The 27,275-nt window shown below is 36.4% G+C and overlaps 1 protein-coding gene across 11 annotated transcripts in view; it reads right to left on the bottom strand.

Moving 5' to 3' along the window:
• Positions 1–27,275, bottom strand: part of MAGI2 (membrane associated guanylate kinase, WW and PDZ domain containing 2) — a 1,374,207-nt gene that overhangs the window by 1,227,582 nt on the left and 119,350 nt on the right. The gene's annotated exons all lie outside the window — the stretch shown is intronic.

Below are 27,275 nucleotides of genomic sequence, written 5' to 3'. Positions count from 1 at the left end.
CATTTTAAAAAATCTCAATTCACAACACACTTACATTACAGTGCTTGCTTTTTCCCATTACAAAAAACTTTTTTAAACAAAAAAAATTATAACATTTCATTAAATACTTTGTTTTATTGCCTTAGAAACATACGTGAATTACAATTCTTTCCGCACATGACTTTTGGCAACAGAGTTATTTTAAAGAAGAAAGTATATCTGTATAATATTCCAATATGGCCAAGGCAAAGTGAAATAATACAAAATATTACCACAACATTCCAATAATATTGAGTATAATATTGAATCCTCAATATATTGTTCTCTCATTCAGTTTGTCTCCGTAAGCAAAAAATAAAACATGAAACCTGTGTATGATTCTTTAGTACGGTCATTATTCATCATGAAGATGGCTGGAGAAAGCCATATATATCATTTTGACTGCATAATGTTCACATTAGTAGCTACATATGGACTCAGTGTTAGCTTCAATACCTGCAAAATAATTATAATATTAGTTTTTTGTTCTCCCTGACAAAGCCATTTTTAGACCCTGTCAACCAAATTCTCTGGGCTCCATGGAGACGTGTGCCACATAAATACAAAGTATTATTTTTACTCTTTTCACATTATTGTGGAGATTGTTAAATGGAGGAGCAATGTGTTAAATATTAATAGCTTTTATTCAGTGAAAACCATTTTATACCTTAGTTAACAACAATACAACAAACTGAAAACTGAGATATAAGTAATCTCTCACTTCACGGTTCTGAGTTCACCCATTCATTCTACAGATACATGCCTCTCTTTTTAAAAGACCAAACTTATGCACAGACCTAAAGCTGCTAAATTTGGGAATAATCACAAAAATACCAAAAGCTAATGAAACACCACTCTGATAGGTGGGCTTTAGTGAATTACCCAAGGATAGTTTATATTAAAGATTAGATCACTATCCAATAAGAAAAAAGGAAACAAACTAAACTTGTCATGAAGAATGACCAAACATCTCTTGTCTCATTGTACCACATTAGCAACAAATCACCTGTATCTTATTGATATTTATAAGAGAGAGCCACTTTATAGTGAGGATTATTTTCCTTGTTGATGTCAAGCTCTTTGTGGCTCTTAGTAAATGGTGGTAGGTAGACATTAAGTGTATGGGTGTTGAGTCAAGATTTTAGATCACACCCTTCACTTACCAGCTTATTATTTTAGGTGAGTTACTTAACTTCTGTGAGTCTCAGTTTCTCATACATGAAGTGGGAATCATAAGATTATTGTGAGCCTTAAATTATACATAGTATATAGAATGATACACAACATTAGCAGAATATCTGATACACAGTAAACATGCAATAAAGATTGCTATTGTTAAAACATTTTCTTAATTCAAATGCATCATAAATCTATACTTCAAATAAATTCCTTAAGCTTATTTACTTCTACCCTATTTTATCTGATGTTGTTATTTAGACATTCCTTCATGTTAATTTACTCTGAGGTGAATATGTGAATATGATTCTGACATTAATTTATACTTAAATTTTCAATTATACAGAGTATTTGTTTTGTTCTCTGTTGAGAGCTACCACTCACAAAAACTGGGAAGGGTTTGGCAGTAGGTTTAGAGGATGTGAGTGTGTGTACTTGTGTCTGAGGGCATTTCAGAATAAAAGATAGTTCCAATTATTAGAAGTTACTACCTCTTCCCTTTCAAGCCTTTGACACAGAAAACTGAGAGCTACTGCATTTAAATGCTTTGTAATCCAATTAAACTCATTTACATGACCTAATGTATGCTAATGATTATATAATATAAGGAATTTAATATGTTTCACCAATTGTATAAATAATTTTATATCTATATGCATTTTTATGTATTTTATGTATTAGTTTCCGGAAAAGTGACAACCTCAGACACCAATAATATTTAGATACTTAGAAACTTGGGTTGGAATGATCATAGAAGCACTCATACATATCATGCTTAATTAAAATTCCAATGTAAAAATTGAGGGATATGTAGTTACATGGGAACTATATGTAAATATTAACTATATAGGTTACTACCCACACGTTGACTTTTACATGTATATTTGTACACTATGGGTTTATGTGTGGACCAGAAAGATTAAGATGTTTGCCTCAAAGTATTAATAATCATGATATAAGTGTACCTATGAAAATTACAGAAGTGTAATGGCCTCACAATGTTTAAGTCATGGAACTGTAGATTATAACATTTGGAAGGCAACTTATTTAGTTGCCTAGTTCCATTTCTATATAATAAAAATGTCTACTGTACTCTCTTTGGAAACTGGTCATCCAGTAATAAAAATAACTATCATTTTTTAGCACTTTATGTCAGGGATTGCATTAAGACCTTAGCACACAGTATCTCCTTTAATCCTCACAAGTACTTCATGAGGAAAGTACCATCATCATTCCCACTGAAGCTCAGAAAGATTCAGCTGCATGATCAGAGCTACAAGGGCTGATGTGTACAAAGTCACACAAACATTTCAAGTGATGGAAAGCTCACCACTACAGGAAGTAAAGATTCCATTCTTGTTAATGTTGTCTTCCTGAAACTGGGATACAGTCCAGCACTCTATCACTTTCACTCCATGGTATTTTGAATTCTGGAATTGTGCAGGAAATTATAATAAAACAAACTATCTCCTTTCTCCCTGGTAACCCTTCAAATACTTAAAAGGTAGATATCATGTTCTATTTGCTTCTTCAGGCAAACTACTCCCAAGTTTTAAAACAGTTTTGCAGCACTTGATTTCCAGACTAGACTGCAGATATCTATGATCCTCACAAATGTGGAGTCAAGGACAATCACAGGATCCTGGGGATCCTGGGTAGTTTTTAATAAGTACAGAGTACATCAGAAATATTAACTCCTTTTTTTCAAACAACACATTTTGGGAAAAGCCATAAATCACTCACTTTTGGGAGACAAATCACAGTATTAATCTGTATTGTGCTCGGAATCAATAATAATTCTAGGTATGTTATTTACATATCAACTCTTGATAAGTCTGATATCCCTTCTCTGATATTTAAGTAGTTACCTTTTTAAACCTAAATTTGGATTTTATATTCTTTCCTTTCAAATCTCTTTGTTTTAGGTCAACTCACTGTCCCTTTAGAATACTAACTATGTGACGTAAACATAGGGATTAACTAGCTTCCCCCAGTGCTTGACACACATAAATAAGAAGACCTTGCTGATAATATCCTTACAGATATATTTGACTTGAAAATAAGTAACAATGTTGACTAGCAGAGGCACACAAATTGATCTGTGATTTTTCACTATTGCTCTCATCCCAGACCCATTACTGCCCACTTTGCTTCAACTCCTACCAATCTACTAAACAATTTACTTCAGATACAGTTTAATCACATTTTCCTTCAGCACTCTTTTTCAATAAATGACATCAAATGACTTTCTAAACTCCATAAAGAGTATATCTGTAGCATCCTCCTTATCTATTATACCAGCTTACCAATCCATTTTAAAGCATTTGAATTTATTCTTAGTGACTGTTTCCTAACTTCTTAATAAGCGATTGATTAACAAGGGTTTAGAATTTTGTTGGGTATTGAATTCAAGCTCTGAAACCCATTACCGTTTTTCTTTAATTTTAGACATTGGGACTCGTGTTTTAGAGGCAATGTAGGGCCAAGAGCATGGGCTTGAGGTTGGAATTTATGTGTGTTTGAATTGTGGTTCTGTCACTTATAGATGTCTCAACTGAGACCAGATATTTAACTTCTCAAGCTTCACTATCTGTAAATGGCAATATTAATAACACATATCCTCAAAAAGTAGTCATGAAAATTGAATGAAATAAATTGAAATACTTAGCACAATATCCTACTCAATATATTAGCAAATATTCCAATAAGTCTGCCAATTATTTCAATTTCTTGAATTATAATTTGTGTGGACCTAGAGACGCAAACTCCTTTAGCATGGCAAAGTCTTCACCTAGTAACTTCATATCCTCTTAGATCATTATTCCCTTCAAGCATTGTAACTACATATAATTTATGCTTTTTCCCTTTCCTTAACTAAAATTTTCCATTCATTATTATAAGTCTTCCTAATATGTCTTTTAAAATCTAATCTCTTTAGACCTCTTACATTTTTTTCCAAGTGCCTCCCTCCTTTCAGCTTGCATCATTATCATTTCTTTGGCAACATCACTAATGTTTCTGAAGCTAGATTCACCTTACTGTCCTTGACCATGAATCATAGCTATGTGTCTTCTAAAATTATAAAATCTCCTTTATAAGCTCTTGGATATTAATATAACCATTCCCAGTGTATTCTGGGGAAGAATATTATAAATATTAAGATAATCTATATTTTTCAATTAATATTAATACTTCTACCAGTAGCTAATCATAAATCAAAATCATGCCATAAGTATCCAGTCCCCCTTTACTGACTGAGAATATGAGTTCTGCAGCTCTACTTAGGGCCAAAGTTCTACTCACTCATTTACTAGCCATTTGACCCTGCACAAGCTTCCTGTGCCTCTGTTTCCTCAAATATAAAATGAAAACAGTTGTATCTACCTCATAAAGTCATTGTGAAAATTAAGTAACTTAATTCTTTCATCTTGCAAAGTGTTTAAAACAGTGTTCAACAAATAGCAGCTGTTATTATCTCTCATACAGATTTGAAATCATCAATAAGTCAGGGCATAATACACAAGAAGCTTTCTTTAAGCAGAGCTAAAAGACTATTTCCAATAGATTGAAATCCCCATGAGCACAGTTACCATTGCCTGACAGTTATAGAAAAGGCTTAATAAGTATTCATCAAAAATATTAAAGCATGAGGGAATTAAGATGGCAGAGGAGTAGGAGGCTGTGGAGTTCATCTCTCTCCATGGGTGCATCAGGAATACCTCTATAGATGCAACAATTCTCACTGAACACCGGCTGAACACTAGCAGAAGACCTGGGAGACCGGAAAGGACTATAAAGATCCCTGCATAACTGGGTAGGATGAAAAAAAGAAGGGAGGAGGAGGAGAGGAAGTAGGACTGGACCTGCACCCTGGGGCAGGGGAGCTGAAGCAGAGGAGAGATTCCCAAATTCAGGGAAACCCCCTCTCCAAAGGGGAAATCGATTGATACAGAAGGGAAGCATTTGAGTCTGTCAGAGGAGGGTGTAGCGGCTGATCTGTGGCAGATGGGACAGAGTGAGAAATACACAGATGGTCCGTACCACGGTCCTATGTGCCCCAGACGGGGACGTGTGTTCACACATGTGAAAGGGGGCTGTGAGCTGGAGCGTAGGGACTGGAGAACAGGCCCAGAGCGAGAACTGCTGTTGGCTGTGGGGAGACAGACTGAGAGGATGGGAGGGAGGAAATGTGCAGCAGGGAATGCCTACAGAGGAAGACTGGACTGCCACGTTAGCAGGGCACTACTGCTGAGTCACACGCAGGGGGAGGAGCCACTATTGTAGCCTTTTTCTCCCCACATGCCGGCGCCTGCCAGTGGACAATAAAAGAGGCCTCTCGGGGCTGGCTCTCATGCGCTGGCTGCGGAGCAATAAAAAAAGCCCTCTCTGGGCTGGCCCTCACACGCCTGATGCCAGGCAGCAGAAAAAGCCCAGCCAGAGCTGGCCTTCATGAGACTTACACCAGGTGCCAGAGAAGGCCCTCGCTAGAGCCATATCTCTTGCACCCATGGCCGCCAGCTTCCCTGCACATTTGGTGCCACCAGGGTTCCCACAATCCAAGCAGTCATAGCACCTCTGCATCCTGTCCTCGCTGGGGCAGACCCAAGAGCTCCAAGGCAGCCTCAGGACCAGACTCCTGTGGGTGCACCACATGCAGAGGTGGGGATAAAACCAAAGATGAACCCCCGGATGGGGCGACTAAGGAAGAAGATTGAAAATCTTTCCATCAGCTGTACAAGGTGCAGATTAAATCCCCGTGATCAGCTAGGTAGACCCTGCATCTATGGAATATCTGAATAGACAATGAGTGTTCCCACAAATGAAAATGGGCTAGCTTTGGAAGCTGTGGATTTTGTGGGCAAGTACATGCAGGAATTGGGCCAGATCACAGGTACCCCACAGGTACCATAGCAGGTCCAGAGACCAGCCAGGAGGCAGAGGAGAGCCTCTTAGGGAGGCAGAAATGAGCTGTGGCTCACAGCGTGTGCAAGAACACTTACAGCTGAGACCCCAGGGAAACATAGTTATTACTATTACTTTTATTAAGTTTTGATTCATTCTGTTGTTGGTTCTAGCTTTTTTTTTCTTTTTTTTTTTCTTTCTTTTTTGTTTGCTTGTTGTTGTTTTAGTATTTTTTTTTTTATTTAGTCTTTTGGGATCTTCATGTTTTATAATATAATTTTTATTGTTTTATCTTTTCTTATATATTTCTATTTTTATGTTGCTTTTCTGTTGTGAGCTTTTCCCTTATTTTTCCTTCCTTTTTTTCTTTTATATATATATATTTCCATTTCTACTTTGCTTTCTGTTGTCCTGCGTTTTTTCCCTTTTTATTTAATTTTATTACTTTTTAAAAATAATTTTTATCGGTTTGTTCTGTTTCCTTGCTTTATTCTTCAGTTGGAACATGGCTTTGGTTTTGTTTTTAGGTCTTGTGTTTTTGTTAGGTTTGATATCATTTTTGAGTTCTTCTATTTGTCTGGTTGTTCTCTTGCTTTTGTTTTATTTGGTTCTGTTTCTTTTGCGTGTGTGTGTTTCCGTCTTTCTGCTTTTGTTTCTTTGATTTTGTTTTTACCATTTCTCTGGGATTTTGTCTGTCTTTTCTTTTTCTTTAATATATTTTCTTTTTTTCATTATTTTATACAGCAGGTTCTTATTAGTTATCCATTTTATACATATTAGAGTATATATGTCAATCCCAACCTCCCAATTTATCACACCACCACCATGTCCACCACTTTCCCCCCTTGGTGTCCATACGTTTGTTCTCTACATCTGTGTGTCTATTTCTGCCCTGCAAACCGGTTCATCTATACCATTTTTCTAGGTTCCACATATATGCGTTAATATACGATATTTGTTTTTCTCTTTCTGACTTACTTCACTCTGTATGACAGACTCTAGATCCATCCAAGCTTCTACAAATGACCCAATTTCATTCCTTTTTATGGCTGAGTAATAATCCATTGTATATATGTACCACATCTTCTTTATCCATTAGTCTGTTGATGGGCATTTAGATTGTGTCAATGACCTGGCAATTGTAAATAGTGCTGCAGTGAACACTGTGGTACATGTCTCTTTTTGAATTATGTTTTCTCTGGGTATATGCCCAGTAGTGGGATAGCTACGTCATATGGTAATTCTATTTTTAGTTTTTTAAGGAACCTCCATACTTTTCTCCTTAGTGGCTGTATCACTTTACATTCCCACCAACAGTGCAAGAAGGTTCCCTTTTCTCCACAAGCTCTCCAGCATTTGCTGTGTCTAGATTTTCAAATGATGCCCATTCTAACTGGTGAGAGGTGATATCTCGTAGTTTTGATTTGCATTTCTCTAATAATTAGTGAGCTGAGCAGCTTTTCATGTGCTTCTTGGCCATCTGTATGTCTTCTTTGGAGAAATGTTTATTTAGGTCTTCTGCCCATTTTTGGATTGGATTGTTTGTTTTTTTGATATTGAGCTGCATGAGCTGCTTGTATATTTTGGAGATTAATCCTTTGTCAGTTGCTTCGTTTGCAAACATTTTCTCCCATTCTGAGGGTTGTCTTTTTGTCTTATTTATGGGTTCCTTCACTGTGCAAAAGCTTTTAAGTCTCATTAGGTCCCATTTGTTTACTTTTGAATTTATTTCCATTAATCTAGGAGGTGGGTCGAAAAGGATCTTGCTATGATTTATGACATAAAGTGTTCTGCCTATGTTTTTATCAAAGAGTTTTATAGTGTCTGGCCTTACATTTAAGTCTTTAGTCCATTTTAAGATTATTTTTGCAGATGGTGTCAGGAAGTGTTTTAATTTCATTCTTTTACATGTAGCTGTCCAGTTTTCCCAGCACCACTTACTCAAGGGGCTGTCTTTTCTCCATTGTATGCCCCTGCCTCCTTTGTCATAGATTAGTTGACCATAGGTGTGTGGGTTTATCTCTGGGTATTCTATCCTGTTCCATTGATCAATATTTCTGTTTTTGTGCCAGTACCATATTGTCCTGCTTACTGTAGCTTTGTAGTATACTATGAAGTCAGGGAGTCTGATTTCCTCCAGCTCCGTTTTTCTTTTTTTTTTTCTTTTTTTTTGTGGTACGCGGGCCTCTCACTGTTGTGGCCTCTCCCGTTGCGGAGCACAGGCTCCGGATGCGCAGGCTTAGTGGCCATGGCTCACGGGCCCAGCCGCTCCGCGGCATGTGGGATCTTCCCGGACCGGGGCACGAACCCGTGTCCCCTGCATCGGCAGGCGGACTCTCAACCACTGCGCCACCAGGGAAGCCCTCCAGCTCCATTTTTTTCCCTCAAGACTACTTTGGCTATTCGGGGTCTTTTGTGTCTCCATGCAAATTTTAACATTTTTTGTTATAGTTCTGTAAAAAATGCAACTTGTAATTTGATAGGGATTGCATTGAATCTGTAGACTGCACTGGGTAGTACAGTCATTTTCACAATATTGATTCTTCCAAACCAAGAACATGGTATATCTCTCCATCTGTTGGTATCATATTTAATTTCTTTGATCAGTGTCTTATCGTTCTCTGACCACAGGTCTTTTGTCTCACTAGGTAGGTTTATTCCCAGGTATTTTATTCTTTTTGTTGCAATGGTAAATGGGAGTGTTTCCTTAATTTCTCTTTCAGATTTTTCATCATTAGTGTATACAAATCCAAGAGATTTCTGTGCATTAAATTTTTAGCCTGCAAATTTACCAAATTCATTGATTAGCTCTAGTAGTTTTCTGGTGGCATCTTTAGGATTCTCTATGTATGGTATCATGCCATCTGCAAACAGTGACAGTTTTACTTCTTCTTTTCCAATTTGTATTCCTTTTATTTTTCTTCTCTGATTGCCATGGCTAGGACTTCCAAAACTATGTTGAATAATAGTGGTGAGAGTGGACATCCTTGTCTTGTTCCTGATCTTAGAGGAAATGCTTCCAGTTTTTCACCATTGAGAATGATGTTTCCTGTGAGGTGTTGTATATGGCCTTTATTCTGTTGAGGTAGGTTCCCTTTATGCCCACTTTCTGGAGAGTTTTTATCATAACTGGGTGTCAAATTTTGTCAAAAGCTTTTTCTGCATCTATTGAGATGATCATATGGTTTTTATTATTCAATTTGGTAATACGGTATATCACATTCATTGATTTGTTTATACTGAAGAATTCTTGCATCCCTGGGATAAACCCCACTTGATCATGGTGTATGAATGATACTTTTAATGTGTTGTTGGATTCTGTTTGCTAGTATTTTGTTGAGGATTTTGCATCTATATTCATCAGTGATATTGGTCTGCAATTTTCATTTTTTGTACTATCTTTGTCTCGTTTTGCTAGCAGAGTGTTCATGGCCTCACAGAATGAGTTTGGAAGTGTTCCTCTGATATATTTTGGAAAATTTTGAGAAGGATAGGTGTTAGCTCTTCTCTAAATGTTTGATAAAATTTGCCTGTGAAACCATCTGGTCCTGGACTTTTGTTTTTTGGAAGATTTTTAATCACAGTTTCAATTTCATTACTTGTGATTGGTCTGTTCATATTTTCTATTTCTTCCTGGTTCAGTCTTGGAAGGTTATAGCTTTCTAAGAATTTGTCCATTTCTTCCAGGTTGTCCATTTTATTGGCATAGAGTTGCTTCTAATAGTCTCTTAGGATGCTTTGTGTTTCTGCAGTGTCTGTTGTAACTTCTCCTTTTTCATTTCTGAATTTATTGATTTGAGTCCTCTCCCTCTTTTTCTTGATCAGTCTGGCTAATGGTTTATCAATTTTGTTTACTTTTTCAGTGAAGCATTTAGTTTTATTGATCTTTGCTATTGTTTTCTTTGTTTCTATTTATTTCTGCTCTGATATTTATGATTTCTTTCCTTCTACTAACTTTGGGTTTTGTATGTTCTTCTTTCTCTAGTTCCTTTAGGTGTAAGGCTAGACTATTTATTTGAGATTTTTCTTGTTTCTTGAGGTAGGCTTGTATTGCTATAAACTTCCCTCTGAGAATTGCTTTTGCTGCATCCCATAGGTGTGGGATCATCATGCTTTCGTTGTCATTTGTCTCTAAGTATACTTGATTTCCTCTTTGATTTCTTCAGTGATCACTGGGTTATTTAGTACCGTATTGTTTAGCCTCGATCTGTTTGTGTTTTTTACATTTTTTTCCCTGTAATTTATTTCTAACCTCATAGCATTGTGCTCAGAAAAGGTGCTTGATATGATTTCAATTTTCTTAAATTTACTGAGGTTTGATTTGTGACCCAAGATGTGATCTATCCTGGAGAATGTTCTGTGTGCACGTGAGAAAAAAGTGTAATCTGCTGTTTTGGGATGAAATGTCCTATAAATATCAATTATATCTATCTGGTCTATTGTGTCATTTAAAGCTTGTGTTGATTAATTTTCTGTTTGGATGATCTGTCCATTGATGTAAGTGAGGTGTTAAAAGTCCCCCACTATTATTGTTGTACTGTTGATTTCCTCTTTTATACCTGTTAACAGTTGCCTTATGTATTGAGGTGGTCCTATGTTGGGTGCATATACATTTATAATTGTTATATCTTCTTCTTGGATTGATCCCTTGATCGTTATGTATTATCCTTCCTTGTCTCTTGTAACATTCTTTATTTTAAAGTCTATTTTATCTTATATGAGTATTGCTACTCCAGCTTTCTTTTGATTTCCAATTGCATGGAATACCTTTTTCCATCCCCTCACTTTCAGTCTCTATGTGTCCCTAGGTCTGAAATGGGTCTCTTGTCGACAGCATAATCATGGGTCTTGTTTTTGTTTCCAATCAGCGACCCTGTATCTTCTGATTGAAGCATTTAATCCATTCATGTTTAAGGTAATTATCGATATGTATGTCACTGTTACCATTTTCTTATTTGTTTTGGGTTTGTTTTTGTTGGTCGTTTTCTTCTCTTGTGTTTCTCCCTTAGAGAAGTTCCTGTAGCATTTGTTGTAAAGCTGGTTTGGTGGTGCTGAATTCTCTTTGCCTTTGCTTGTCTGTAAAGCTTTTGATTTCTCTGTCGAATCTGAATGAGATCCCTGCTGGGTAGAGTACTCTTGGTTGTAGATTCTTCCCTTTCATCACTTTAAATATGTCATGCCATTCCCTCTGGCGTGTGGAGTTTCTGCTGAGAAATCAGCTGTTAACCTTATGGGAGTTCCCTTGTATGTTATTTGTCATTTTCCTCTTGCTGCTTTCAATAATTTTTCTTTGTCTTTAACATTTGTCAATTTCATTACTGTGTGTCTCGGCATGTTTCTCCTTGCGTTTATCCTGCCTGGGACTTCCTGGACTTGGGGGGCTATTTCCTTTCCTATGTTAGGGAAGTTTTCGACTATAACCTCTTCAAATATTTTCTTGGGTCCTTTCTCTCTCTCTTCTCCTTCTGGGACCCCTATAATGCAGATGTTGTTGTGTTTAATGTTGTCCCAGAGGTCTCTTAGACTGTCTTCATTTCTTTTTATTCTTTTTTCTTCATTCTGTTCCATGACAGTGAATTCCATCATTCTGTCTTCCAGGTCACTTTTCCGTTCTTCTGTCTCAATTATTCTGCTATTGATTCCTTCTACTGTAGTTTTCTTTTCAGTTATTGTATTGTTCATCTCTGTTTGTTTGTTCTTTAATTCTTCTAGGTCTTTGTTAAACATTTCTTGCATCTTCTCGATCTTCGCCTCCATTCTTTTTCCGAGGTCCTGGATCATCTTCACTATCATTATTCTGAATTCTTTTTCTGGAAGGTTGCCTATCTCCACTTCATTTAGTTGTTTTTCTGGGGTTTTATCTTGTTCCTTCATCGGGTACATAGCCTTTTCATCTTGTCTATTTTTCTGTGAATGTGGTTTTTGTTCCACAGGCTGCAGGATTGTAGTCTTCTTGCTTCTGCTGTCTGCCCTCTGGTGGATGAGGCTATCTAAGAGACTTGTGCAAGTTTCCTGATGGGAGGGACTGGTGGTGGGTAGAGCTGGGTGTTCCTCTGGTGGGCAGAGCTCAGTAAAACTTTAATCTGCTTGACTGCTGATGGGTGGGGCTGCGTTCCCTCTCTGTTGGTTGTTTGGCCTGAGGTGACCCAACACTGGAGCCTACCTGGCTCTTTGGTGGGGCTAATGATGGAATCTGGTAGGGCTCACCACAAGGAGTACTTCCCAGAACTTCTGCTGCCAGTGTCCTTGCCCTCACGGTGAGCCACAGCCATCCCTGCCTCTGCAGGAGACCCTCCAACACTAGCAGGTGCGTCTGGTTCAATCTCCTATGGGGTCACTGCTCCTTGCCCTGGGTCCCAATGCACACACTATTTTGTGTGTGCCCTCCAAGAGTAGAGTCTCTCTTTCCCCCAGTCCTGCTGACGTTCTTCAGTCAAATCCTGCTAGTCTTCAAAGTCTGATTCTCTAGGAATTCCTCCTCCCATTGCTGGGTCCCCAGGTTAGGAAGCCTGACATGTGGCTCAGAACCTTCACTCCAGTGGGTAGACTTCTGCGGTATAAGTGTTCTCCAGAACCCAGCATCATGGGATTTGATTTTATTGTGATTGTGCCCCTCCTACCATCTCATTGTGGCTTCTCCTTTGTCTTTGGATGTGGGGTATCTTTTTTGTTGAGTTCCAGTGTCTTCCTGTCGATGACTGTTCAGCAGTTAGTTGTGATTCCGGTGCTCTCGCAAGAGGGAGTGAGTGCATGTCCTTCTACTCAAACATCTTGAACTTATCTCCTCCTTTAATATATTTTCTATTTTATTTTTTATATTTCTATTCTTACGCTGCTTTTCTGTTGTTCTGACTTCTTTCCCCTTTCTCTTTTTCTTCTTTCTGTTTTTATATCATTTTTGTAAGTTTGTTTTGTTTCTTTGCTTCATTCTTCAGTTGACAATCTGCTTTGGTTTTGTTTTTTGCTTTTGTCAGTTTTCTTTATAATTGTTTGATTTCGTTCTTGGGTTCTTTTGTTTGTCTGGTGGTTCTTTTGCGTTTTATTTTATTTGGTTCTGTTTTTGTTTCTTGTGTGTGTGTGTGTGTGTGTCCTTGTTTCTGTTTTTGTTTGTTTGATTTTACTTTTATCATTTGTCTGGTGTTTTGATACTCTTTCTTCTTCTTCTTCTTCTTTTTTTAATCCCCTTTATTTCTGGGTCGAGTGACTTGCCTGTTCCTCGGGGAAGTGAGGCCTGAGGCTCTGGAGTGGGAGCACCAAGTCTAGGACGCTGGAACACAAGAGAATTTCTGGCCCCAGGGAAGATTAATTGCCAAGAGTTCTCACAGAGGCCTGTATCTGAATCCAAGACCTGGCTCCACCCAACTGCCAGCAGGTCACAGCGCTGGACACATCACACCAAAAAACAAACAAGACAGGAACCACAAACCCACGCATCAGCACACAGACTACCTAAAGTCATACTAAGCTCACAGACGCCTCAAAACACACCACCTGACACGGCCCTGCTCATCAGAGTGAAAAGCCTCAGCTTCACACACCAGAACGCAGGCACCAGCCCCTCCCATCAGGAAGCCTACACAACAAACTGGACCAACGTCACAACCGGGGGGCAGAGAACAGAAACAAGAGTAACTACGACCTTGCAGACTAGGGAAAGGAGACCTCAAATACTCTAAATTAGACAAAATGAGAAGACAGAGAAATATCTTGCAGGCAAAGGAGCAAGATAAAAACCCACAAGACAAAATAAATGAAGAGGAAATGGGCAAACTACCTGAAAAAGAATTCAGAGTAATGACAGTAAAGATGATTCAAAATATCAGAAATAAAATGGAGAAAATACAAGAAACATTTAACAAGCACCTAGAAGAACTAAAGAGCAAACAGTAACAAACAACACAATAACTGAAATTAAACTTACTCTAGAAGAAATCAATAGCAGAATAACTGAGGCAGAAGAATGGATAACTCAGCAGGAAGATAGAATGGTGAAAATAACTGGTGGAGCAGAAAAAAGAATGAAAACAATGGAGGGCAGTCTCAGAGACCTCTGGGACAACATGAAGTACACAAACATTTGAATTATTCACATCCTAGAAGAAGAAAATAGACAAGCAAAATTTAAGAGAATTCAGCACCACCAAACCAGCTTTACAAAAATTGCTAAAGGAACTTCTCTAGGCAGGAAACACAAGAGAAGGAAAAGACTTACAAAAACAAACACAAAACAACTAAGAAAATGTTAATAGAACATACATATCAATAAGCACCTTAAATGTGAATGGATTAAATGCTCCAACCAAAAACACAAACTGGCTGAATGAATACAAAAACAAGACCCATATATATACTGTCGACAAGAGACCAACTTTAGACCTAGGGAAACATACAGACTGAAAGGGAGGGGATTGAAAAAGATATTCCATGCAAATGGAAATCAAAAGAAAGCTGGAGTAGCGATTCTCATATCAGACAAAATAGATTTTAAAATAAAGACTATTACAAGAGACAAAGAAGGACACTACATAATGATCAAGGGATCGACCCAAGAAGAAGATATAACAACTGTAAATGTTTATGTATATAAATATACACATAAATATTTATGTATTTATGTACAGGAGCACCTCACTACATAAAGCAAATGCTAACATCCATAAAAAGGAAAATCGACAGTAACACAATCATAGTAGGGGACTTTAAACCTCACTTTCACCAATGGACAGATCAACCAAACTGAAAATAAATAAGGAAACACAAGCTTTAAATGATACACTAAACAAGATGGACTTAATTGATATTTATAGGACATTCCATTAAAAAACAACAGAATACACTGTCTTCTCAAGTGCACATGGAACATTCTCCAGGAGAGATCACATCTTGGGGTCACAAATCAAGCATTGGTAAAGTTAAGAAAATTGAAATCACATCAAGTATCTTTTCTGACCACTATGCTATGAGACCAGTATCAATTACAGGAAAAAACTGTAAAATATACAAACACATGGAAGCTAAACAATGCACTACTAAACAACTAACAGATCACTGAAGAAATCAAAGAGGAAATCTAAAAATACCTAGAAACAAATGACAATGAAAACACAATGACCCAAAACCAATGGGATGCAGCAAAAGCAGTTCTAAGAGGGAAGTTTATAACAGTACAATCCTACCTCAAGAAACAAGAAAAATCTCAAATCAACAACCTAACCTTACACCTAAAGCAATTAAAGAAAGAAGAACAACAACAGTAACAACCACAAAAAAAGCCCAAAGTTAGCAGAAGGAAAGTAATCATAAAGATCAGATCAGAAATAAATGAAAAAGAAGTGAAGGAAACAATAGCAAACATCAATAAAACTAAAAGCTGGTTTTTTGAGAAGATTAAAAAAAAAAGATAAACCATTAGCCAGACTTATCAGGAAATAAGGCAGAAGACTCACATCAACAGAATAAGAAATGAAAAATGAGAAGTAACAAGTGACACTGCAGAAATACAAAGGATCATAAGAGACTACTACAAGAAACTATATGCCAATAAAATGGACTACCAGGAAGAAATGGAAAAATTCTTAGAAAAGTACAACCTTCCAAGACTGAGTGAGGATGAAACAGAAAATACGAACTGAGCGATCACAAACACTGAAATTGAAACTGTGATTAAAATCTTCCAACAAACAAAAGCCCAGGGCCAGACAGCTTCACAGGTGAAGTCTATCAAACATTTAGAGACATCTATCCTTCTAAAACTCTTCCAAAATATAGCAGAGAGAGGAAAACTCCCAAACTCATTCTATGAGGGCAAAATCACCCTGATACCAAAACCAGACAAAGATGTCTCAAAAAAGAAAATTACAGGCCAATATCACTGATGAAGATAGATGCAAAAATCCTCACCAAAATACTAGCAAACAGAAATCAACAGCACATTAAAATGATCATACACCATGATCAACTGGGGTTTATCCCAGGAATGCAAGGATTCTTCAATATATGCAAATCAATCAATGTGATACACCATATTAACAAACTGAAAGATAAAAATTGTATGATAATCTCAATAGATGGACAAAAAGCTTTTGACAAAATTCAACACCCATTAATGATAAAAACTCTTCAGAAAGTCGGAAGAGAGAAGCTACCTCAATATAATAAAAGTCATATACAACAAACCCACAGCCAATGTCATCCTCAATGGTGAAAAACTAAAACCATTTGCTCTAAGATCAGGAACAAGACAAGGGTGCCCACTCTCACCACTATTATTCAACACAGTTGTGGAAGTTTTAGACATGGCAATCAGAAAAGAAAAAGAAATAAAAGGAATCAAAATTGTAAATGAAGAAGTAAAACTGTCACTGTAGATGATACAATACTACATAGAAAATCCTAAAGATGCCACCAGAAAACTACTAGAGTTAATCAATGAATTTGGTAAAGTAGCAAGATACAAAATTAATGCACGGAAATCACTTGCATTCTTATACAGTAACAACAAAAACTCAGAAAGAGAAATTAAGGAAACACTCCCATTTACCACTGCAAGAAAAAGAATAAAATACCCAGGAATAAACCTACCCAAGGAGACAAAAGACCTGTATGCAGAAAACTATAATACACTGATGAAAGAAATCAAAGACGATACAAACAGATAGAGAGATATACTATGTTCCTGGATTGGAAGAATCAACATTGTGAAAATGACTATACTACCCAAAGCAATCTACAGATTCAATGCAATCCCTATCAAACTACCAATGGCATTTTTCACAGAACTAGAACAAAATATTTCACAATTTGTATGGAAACACAGAAGACCCCCGAATAGCCAAAGCACTCCTGAGAAAGAAAAACGGAGCTGGAAGAATCAGGCTTCCTGTCTTCAGACAATACTACAAAGCTACAGTGATCAAAACAGTATGGTACTGGCACAAAAACAGAAATATAGAGCAATGGAACAGGATAGAAAGCCCAAAGATAAACTCACGCACATATGGTCACCTTCTCTTTGATAAAGGAGGCAAGAATATACAACGGAGCAAAGACAGCCTCTTCAATAATTGGTGATGGGAAAACTGGACAGCTACATGTAAAAGAATGAAATTAGAACACTTCCTAACACCATACGCAAACATAAACTCAAAATGGAATAAAGACCTAAATGTAAGGCCAGACACTATAAAACTCTTCAAGGAAAACATAGGCAGAACACTCTATGACATAAATCACAGCAAGATCCTTTTTGACCACCTCCTAGATTAATGGAAATAAAATCAAAAATAAACAAATGGGACCTAATGAAACTTAAAAAGCTTTTGCACAGCAAAGGAAACCATAAATAAGACAAAAAGACAACCCTCAGAATGGGAGAAAATATTTGCAAACGAAGCAACTGACAAAGGATTAATCTCCAAAATATACAAGCAACTCATGCAACTCAATATTAAAAAAACAAAGAACACAATCCAAAAATGGGCAGAAGACCTAAATAGACATTTCTCCAAAGAAGACATACAGATTGCCAACAAACACATGAAAAGATGCTCAACATCACTAATCATTAGAGAAATGCAAATCAAAACCACAGTGAGGTATCACCTCACACCAGTCAGAATGGCCATCATCAAAAAATCTACTAACAGTAAATGTTGGAGAGGGTGCGGAGAAAAGGGAACCCTCCTGCACTATTGCTGGGAATGTAAACTGATACAGCCACTATGCAGAACAGTATGGAAGTTCCTTAAAAAACTAAAAATAGAACTACTATATGACCCAGCAATCCCACTACTGGGCATATACCCTGAGAAAATCATAATTCAAAAAGAGACATGTACCACAGTGTTCACTGCAGCACTATTTACAATAGCCAGGACTTGGAAGCAACCTAAGTGTCCATCCACAGATGAATGGATAAAGAAGATGTGGCACATATATACAATGGAATATTACTCAGCCATAAAAAGAAACGAAATTGAGTCATTTGCAGTTAGGCAGATGGACCTAGAGTCTGTCACACAGAGTGAAGTAAGTCAGAAGGAGAAAAACAAATACTGTATGCTAACACATATATATGTAATCTAAAAAAAAAATGGTTCTGACGTACCTAGGGGCAGGACAGGAATAAAGAAGCAGACATAGAGAATTGACTTGAGGACACGGGGTGGGGGAAGGGTAAGCTGGGACAAAGCGAAAGAGTAGCACCTACATATATACACTACCAAATGTAAAATAGGTAGCTAGTGGGAAGCAGCTGCATCGCACAGGGAGATTAGCTCTGTGCTATGTGACCACCTAGAGGGGTGGGATAGGGAGGGTGGGAGGGAGATGCAAGAGGAAGCGGATATGGGGATATATGTATATGTACAGCTGATTCACTTTGTTATACAGCAGACACTAACACAGCATTGTAAAGCAATTATACTCCAATAAAGATGTTAAAAAAAAAAGAGAGACATGTACCACAATGTTCATTGCAGCACTATTTACAATAGTCAGGACATGGAAACATCCTAAATGTCCATCGACAGATGAATGGATAAAGAAAATGTGGCACATATATAGAATGGCATATTATTCAACCCTAAAAAGGAACGAAATTCAGTTATTTGTAATGAAGTGGATGAACATAGAGTCTGTCATACAGAGTGAAGTAAGTCAGAAAGAGAAAAACAAATACTGTATGTTAACACATATATATGGAATCTAAAAAAAGGTACTGATGAACCTAGTGGCAGGGCAGGAATAAAGATGCAGATGTAGAGAATGGATTTGAGGACACAGGGCAGGAAGGGGAAGCTGGGATGAAGTGATAGAGTAGCACTGACATACGTTCACTACCAAATGTAAAATGGATGGCTACTGCATAGCACAAGGAGATCAACAGCTCGATGCCTTTTGACGACCTAGAGGGGTAGGATAGGGAGGGTGGGAGGGAGGCTCAAGAGGGATGGGATATGGGGATATATGTATACATATAACTGATTCACTGTGTTGTACAGCAGAAACTAACACTGTAAAGTGATTATACTGCAATAAAGATGTAAAAGAAAATATTAATGCATACCTGATTAGATGACCCTTTCCATCCCTATTCTGTATTACATCTTACTGATATCTGTGTTCATTAACAGTTATCAACACCCTTCACTTGACCAGGCAATATTCCATTCCTTTCTTCTTTTATATTAATGATACATTATACTACACTGGCTTCCCAGCCCATAGATTTCCATGTAGGTAATATATCGTCTTTACGTACAGGTACACTTCTCTGCCCATTTTACTTCTGTCAGACAAACTGAATTCTTATCAACTGTCTGCACAGACCCAACGGGCTTTCCTTTGGAAGCTTATATAGCTTGACTTCTAAGCCACATTTAGGTCATAAAATAAGTTGCATTATTGCCCTGTATTTTTCTACAGTTCCATATTAATCAGGTTGGTGTTTCATATTATAAAGTCTATATCTATGAAACTACTCTACTGAGAATATTTGTTTTGTTTATTTGTTTTATATGCATACTTTTGGATCATTGTAGCCTTCCAAGCTTCAGTATCTCTTCCTCAAAAAAACTAAGTTTAAAAGTTTAAAGTACTTTTACAATTATAATTTCACTCCACTTTTCAGCAGTTCATTGCTGCTATTAGGAATATACCAATATTTCCAAGTTCCCCATAATTGCCACCCCTATTCGATGTTCAGGAGGCACCACTTAATAAAAATCACTTTGAGTAAGCTTAGTTACACTGTGGGACTTTCAAGGGTAGTCTTAAGAACTTGGTGTCAGAAGGTAACTCATTCACTGAGCCTTTCCAAATCATAAAAACTGAATCTGTGATAGGAATTCTGTTTTCTTAACTTTATGGAAATTAAGAAAAGTCCTTTTATTCTTACAAATGGGAATGTCTTTTCTCCTTTTTGAAAAACTAAGGCTGCAAGTAGAATTTAGGACCATTGAAATGTTTTCCATTTTAAATATAAATCTTTTTAAACAAGGGAAAGTGCACTTGGGAATCATGCAATATATGCACAGATTATTAACCAATGTATATTATTTCCCTGAGTTAATAAACAAGAGTCTTAAAACATGATACTCAAATCCATTTAAATTATTGATGTAGGCATACAAGTGATTTTATTGGATGTTTAATTAATTTCATAACCAGAGTCATTTTCAAAACATTTTCACATTATATAAAAATATAAGACAATAAAGTTAAAATATACCAACATCAATTAATTTAAAATAATAATAACACTTTCAGCTCAAGCAGAAGAAAATAATTGGCTTAAAAAAATAACAGCAAGTCAATATGATCATCTAAGAATTTTAAAGTAATCAACTATTTTTTTTAATTTTATGATAATATACTATGAGTAAACAATGAAATAGATTCGCTATCCAATTACTCATCTATCATCCATTTCATCCACATATAATCTAGTAAACACTTTTGAGAGTCAGCTATGACACTGGACAGAAGAAAGGACTTGAAGTTAGGAGACCTGAACTCACATTCTGGTTCTGCCACTTACTTCTTATGTAATTTTAGTGCTTCATTTCCTTATCCGTAAAACAGAGCTAATATTACCAACCTCAGCAGAGTGTGAATATTGCATAAGAAAATGTATATCTAAGTGTCTAGCACAATACTTATATACTGATAAATGTCAGTGGACATGGTTAAGAATCACATAATAGAAAAATGGTGATTTCCCAACAGGCTGAAAAATCTCATTTTGAATTTTAATTATGTTAAATTTAGAACTTATTCATATATCGTCTCTCACAATTTCTTACATAGAATAATGCTTTCAAATGCAATTTTTATTGTTGTCAAATGTTTCACTAATTGACATCATAGTTGGCATTATGTACTTCTTTTGTATCTCCTTGAGCATTTAGCTCATTGTTATGGTACACCGAGGTGTTCAACAAATTCTATAAGATATCTAGGAAAAGATATAAAAATCAAAATAAAATGGAAAAATATAAGATTAGGGTTTGAAATGAATTGTCATGAAAATTTAAAAAGAGAGGAAAATTTTAAAGTCTTTCTTGAAACTTATATGTCTTTAGCTAGTTTCTTAATGGGAAAATCATAGTACCTCTGTTGCCTGAATGAGAAAAACAACCGCAGGTATTGGGGTGTAATTTAAAGGAGAATCAGAAACAAGAAAAATTAAAAGAAAGAGTATAAAATTATAATAATTTTACAGGACAGTTTTTCTCCCCTGACTTTCTGATCCACAAGAATTTTTGAGACATTTTGTTAACTTAATCACCTAATCACAAAAACAAAATTAAAACATTGTTCCCAAAATGAAAGCTACTCTCTAAAATTAGCTATCTGAATCTTTGGCCAGTTTTGAGCTCCATTTACCTATCTCAGCCCAGGATTGAAGATTTCTAAGAAAAGTACTCCACAAATAAGGAAGTTTAGAGTGAGTTAATTTAAAATTTGAGACATTTCCAGATGTCACAGCTCTTTACATTCCATTCTACAAGGTATGGCTCTTACACAACAATGTGTTGCATGGACAGGAATTTGTTGGTAGATCACATAGCAGAAAATTTAATGGTTTTGTTGGAAATAAATCTCAGGATGGCTCCAAAGACTGACAGGAGTGGAGTAGGAATACATGATCTTCAATTCTCAGTTCACAGTATGAACTACAACGTGTGACCTGGGTAGGGAGACCTCAGGGGTGAGCCAATAAAGGGTATGGTAAATGTTCCCGTCAATTAATTTTTCCCCACCACTTTTAGTCTAGAGACTTGCATCAAAGACTGGAAAATTTCCTTCTCCTGACTTCAGATGCACTGTTTCTAGATTTTGTCCCAGCATAAGAGTAGCACGATAAAACACAGAGTTACTGTTGCTGACTCTGTGTCATGATAAACACTGAGGTCTAACTATGTTAGACTAAGGTGAGTATATTCACCTGTGTGCCCAGGTACAGCTAAACTGATAAATATTGAGATAGTTCCATACCAGGTGATAAAAGATACTGCCCCGAGTCATCTCAGTCCTTCTCTTGATCTCTCCACAATTCAGTCACCACAAAGTAACATCTGGTACTGCAGGAGGCCTTGGTTGTGCACTTGTGTCAGTCATTAAACAATGTGAATATTCCTGAGACAGACTGTCAAGTGACTCTCTATTAAAGCACACCTGTGTAAGCCCAGGAAGTAGGATTTCTCTTTTAAGGAACTATGGTATCCTTTTGGAAACAGTATTATTGCATTACAATCTCTGCCTCCAGCCATGTTACTCTTGAAATTTCAGAGAGCTTAGTTGAAAATCTTTGTCAGAGAACTTAGTTGAAAATCTTCGACACAGGAGATTTTAAAATGCCAACCACATGATGCTTCCTATCAAAGACCTGTAACTGGGAAACTGTAATGATGACACAGTTTGGCCTCAAGAGTGATTAAATTCTAGTACCCTATCCATCTTTATCAGATTGCTCTTGAAAGTACAATTCAATTATACATGTACAACATGTATAATTACAAATAAATTTCAGGGGCTGTTTTAATAACATTCAAATGTGGTCAGAAATAAGTGGTTTTAAAATAGTAAGAAAAAGTCTTTTAACATTCACGTTGAAATTTCTCAAGCATAAGTGATTTGTTTCTTGGTTTACATTACTGATCTATGAACTGATGAATCATCTTTGCAGAAGAACAACATAAATATAAATGTACATTGTGAAGGTCATTTTCAATTTTGGGGAAGTTCCCCTCTAATGCATGCACATTATTCTGAAGACCTTACAAAATTAACAACATGAATCACTCTCTTAACCAAATGGAAAGAGCTACGATGATTTTAGCAGAGTTTACTTTTATCAGAGCAGATTTTTTAGGCTGTGCTTTCAAACTACATTTCAATTCTTTGCACCGTGCTTGAGTGAGTATCAGTAACCATGGTTTATGCACAGAAAAGAAAAAAAATTCCTGCTGTGGTATCACTGATAGTTTGAATAAAGCTAGAAAATTCTCAAGGTCAAGAAGAAAAAAAATTGGAAAATGTACAGTATAAACATTGAAGCAATGGAAGAAATTATAAAGGGAAGGCAGAAATATGTGATAATATAAAATTGCAAAAACTTTGGTACAACAAACAAAAAAACTTAATGTAAGAAAAAGAGTAAAAAATATAGAAAATAGATAAAAGAAAACCCAAAATATATACTTAGGTAACTGTATTATCTTAAGGATACTACTACATCCTTAATGGACAAAAGATGAGTAAATCTATTTGATAAATTTCAAAACCCAGAATTATATAATATATAAATATATTTCAAATGAAAATTGCACAAAATGCTAATTTAAAATAAGGTAACATTTTTTTCAGTTATTAAGTTACAAAGAAAAAAATTAACTGAAATCTACTGAGGATTTTGGTAACTAGGAACATTATTCTCTATTTATTTTCCCTAGTACTTAAAACCTTTATTAGACAAATATCCCAAATCCACTTAGTTCACTGAGTCTTCAAATTTACAAAAATTTCAAGTGATGTTTATATCTTGAAAGATGTGTGAAATTCATTGTGAATTCTATAGAAGTGCAAAAACAAATTGGAGCATATGAGTCTCTGCTGCATTGGCCCTGCAGGGGGCCAAGTAGCAAGTTTAATATTGTGAGCATGCTCCTATACATGTCCAGGGTTTCACTTCAGATGAAGATAAAGAAAATCACAAAGAGGAGCTACAGTGTAAGTCAACAGTACAGAAAGAGATGCACCCAGATTTAAATGAAGTAATCTGAGGAGCTGGTTCAAGTTTGAGATCAAGATTATGTCTTTCTTGATACAATTAAAGGGATGACTTGAATCTGTAAACCTTGACCTATGTTTACCTTGGGTACCTTTACATCACCTCTCAAAAAAGCACAACAGTGAAAATCTGCTGGGCAGAAGTGCTCTCTGTTCTCCAAACTGAACACAATATCCACAGAGAAAACTATGTCGGACAATGCTCATTCTCAAAGCATATTCTAATCTCTGGCTAAGGAAGGAATACAGGACTCAGTCCTGCCTACCTGCCATAGGGGTGACTGAATTCTTAATTGTGGTGTGGTGTCTGCCTACTAGTCAGACATCCCAGATATGCTCACTTCAGCATCAATACCATGCTGAGCTATATGCAAGAGAGTGAAGCTAGTGACCAGGAACATCTTTCTACCTATTTTTAGGACAAGTGATGACTGAGCTGCAATGACCAGGAAACTTCCCTTGTGATAGTGTCTACCAGTAGGTTTGACATGTGCTAAATGTTCTCCAATGTTAGTCATTTTACAATAGAAAAAAAGACCCTTCCGGATTCATAATGATTAATTATTCCCCTTGGCAAACTACTGCTGTAGTACCGGAATGTTTCATTTTAGTAAGGATAAGACTGTGGTTCTGACCAGCCAGATCAACAGTAGAGATTCTGACCTAAGTTCAAAGAACTTTTAAAATAAGGGTCTTTAAGCTGGGGACTATAAACCAAGAGGGTCTCTTTGGATGAGCTTCAGGGGCCCCATGCAGTTATAGGCAAAATGTCACATGTGCATTTCCTGCAGAAAGGTCCTATCACTTTAATCAGATTCTCACAAGTGTTGGGGACCCCCAAAATATATTGTATACCATGTTACACTCTGTAATAGATTTTTGCTCCCTTGAGATCAAAGAGCCTGGAGTTCTCCTGCAAACCAAATTAAGTGAAAGGAGAGCCCTGGAGTTGCTCCTTGAGAGATAGGACTTCTCCATCAACCCATGGAGGTACATCCACTTCTTGGTAAGGGGCAGTACATCCTTTACTTTTCAGAAGCATTCAAAGTCAAGCAAAAGGCACTAATTTAACAACCACAAAAGTGTGTATGGACTATCAAAAGTCTATTTATACTACTTATTATTTTCTTTAGGTTTATAGCCTTCAACTTATCCATGATTCCATGCAGTATACTAAATTTTCTCAAAAGTAAGTACAGAGAAGTGCAGCAATATCTTATGGTTATGTTTTAGCATAAATTATCTTGAGTATCTTTTCAAGAGAAATATTATGTTTACCTCATTATTTTGTTTAAAGGATTACTCAATTTTTAATGCAAAATTCTTAAAACTCAGTGCTGTCATTACAAATTGTCCAGCATTTCTAATTTTAGCTATTTAGAAATTGTGTTTTAAAACAATCTTTTTTTATTGTTTTATTGTAAAGATGGTTTATTACCATCTACAAACTGTTAAGTTATATAACAATACCAAGTTAGAATTCTATTGCTTGATTTTTCAACTTTATACAATATCCTTTGACTCCACACTATTACAGATGAGGTATTCAGTGAATACTGTACCTGTGGTATTCTACATATGGTAGCGGCATGTTTATTTTTGTAAGAAAGTGCCAAAATACTGTCTCCCCTACTCTCCCAATTTTTATTTGTATATTTCTAAATTGTCAAGGCATATACAGTTTATGCTCTGATTTGTCATCTGATCCACATATTTGGTTTAGTCTTATTTCTGTTAATCATATATAGTACTTATCACTAGTCATTTTGCTAAATTCTTCTCTATTATCCCTTGATTGGCTGAAGCTCAGCCTCTGGTAGGTGAACAGTATTTCTAGAGTTGTGCCATATTTAATATTTTTTGTATACTTAATAAAAATCTTGGGTGGACATGAAATCCTTGATTTATACTTTCTTTCCTTAAGTATCCCAGAAGTTTTGGTCCACTGACTTCTAGTGTTCAGTGTCACAGAGGAGAAATCTAAGGACAGTCTGACTTTTTTCCTCTTGTAAGTATTGTGATCATTCTACATGGCTATTTAAAAACTTTATCATTAAAGGCTAATAGATTTACTATGATATGCCTTGAGGACATATGTCTTGGGTACATATCAGAAGAATATGTCTCAGTGTTAACTGATTTGGGTCAATTTTCACTGGTACATGATATGTCCTTTCAACAAATAGGATCAGGTATTCTATCCTTTTCACAACTTTTTTCCTCAAGTTATGTTTTCAAATATTTATCCTGTTCCATTGTTTTTGGTGTTCTCCTTGAGGGACTGCAATTATGCATATATAGGGTCTTCTCTGCCTGGTTTATATATCTATCATTTTCTCCTTAGTCCTTTTCAACCTTCCATTTTTATTTTACTTTTTTGCATCTCCTCACTTATATCCTCAGTACCCTTGCTGTGTTTTCTCCAGTGTCTATTCTCATGACTGCTCTTTTCAATTCTTTTATATTTCTGTGATGATTTTGATTTGTTCTTCTATTTTACTAAAATCTGCCAATTGACACTCCATTTCCTCCCACTGCCTTGTTTTCTCTTTCTTGAGTTCTTGTATTTATTATTCATGGTCTTTGTTCACAGAAGAACTTTCTTTTTTAAAAAAATTAAAGACAATTTTTAGAGAATTTTTAGTTTTTCAATAATATCGAAAGGAAGGTACAGGAATTTCCATATACCCAAAGCTCCCACACATGCATAGGCTCTTCCATTATCAACATCACTCACCAGACTCATACATTTTTTAGCAGGGATGAATCTACACTGACACATCATAATCACCCAAAGTTCATAGTTCACCTCAGAGTTCACTCTTAGTGTTTTACTTTACATGTGTTTGGACAAAGGTACAATGACATGTATCTATCATTATAATATTTTACAGAATATTTTCATTGCCTTAAAAATCCTCTCGGACTTCTCTGGTGGCACAGTGGTTGAGAGTCCACCTGCCAATGCAGGGGACACGGGTTCGTGCCCCGGTCCGGGAAGATCCCACATGCCATGGAGCGGCTGGGCCCATAAGCCATGGCCTCTGAGCCTGTGCATCCGGAGCCTGTGCTCCGGAACAGGAGAGGCCACGACAATGAGAGGCCTGCGTACCGCAAAAAAAAAAAAAAAATCCTCTGCGCTCTGCTTATTCATCCCTCCCTCCATCCTAAGCCCTGGCAACCACTGATCTTCTTATAGTCTGCAAAGTTTTGCTTTTTCCAGAATGTCATGGAGTTGCAATGATACAGTATGTAGTCTTTTCAGATTGGCTTCACTTAATTATATGCATTTAAGCATTTAAGTTTCCTCCATGTATTTTCATGCTTTTATAGCTCATTTTTAAGCAATGAATAATATTTCATTCTCTAGCTTTACCATACTTTAT

This window comes from Orcinus orca, chromosome 9 (genome assembly GCF_937001465.1).
Source record: "Orcinus orca chromosome 9, mOrcOrc1.1, whole genome shotgun sequence".
Lineage (NCBI taxonomy): Eukaryota > Metazoa > Chordata > Mammalia > Artiodactyla > Delphinidae > Orcinus > Orcinus orca.
This window is presented reverse-complemented; position numbering and strand designations above follow the sequence as displayed.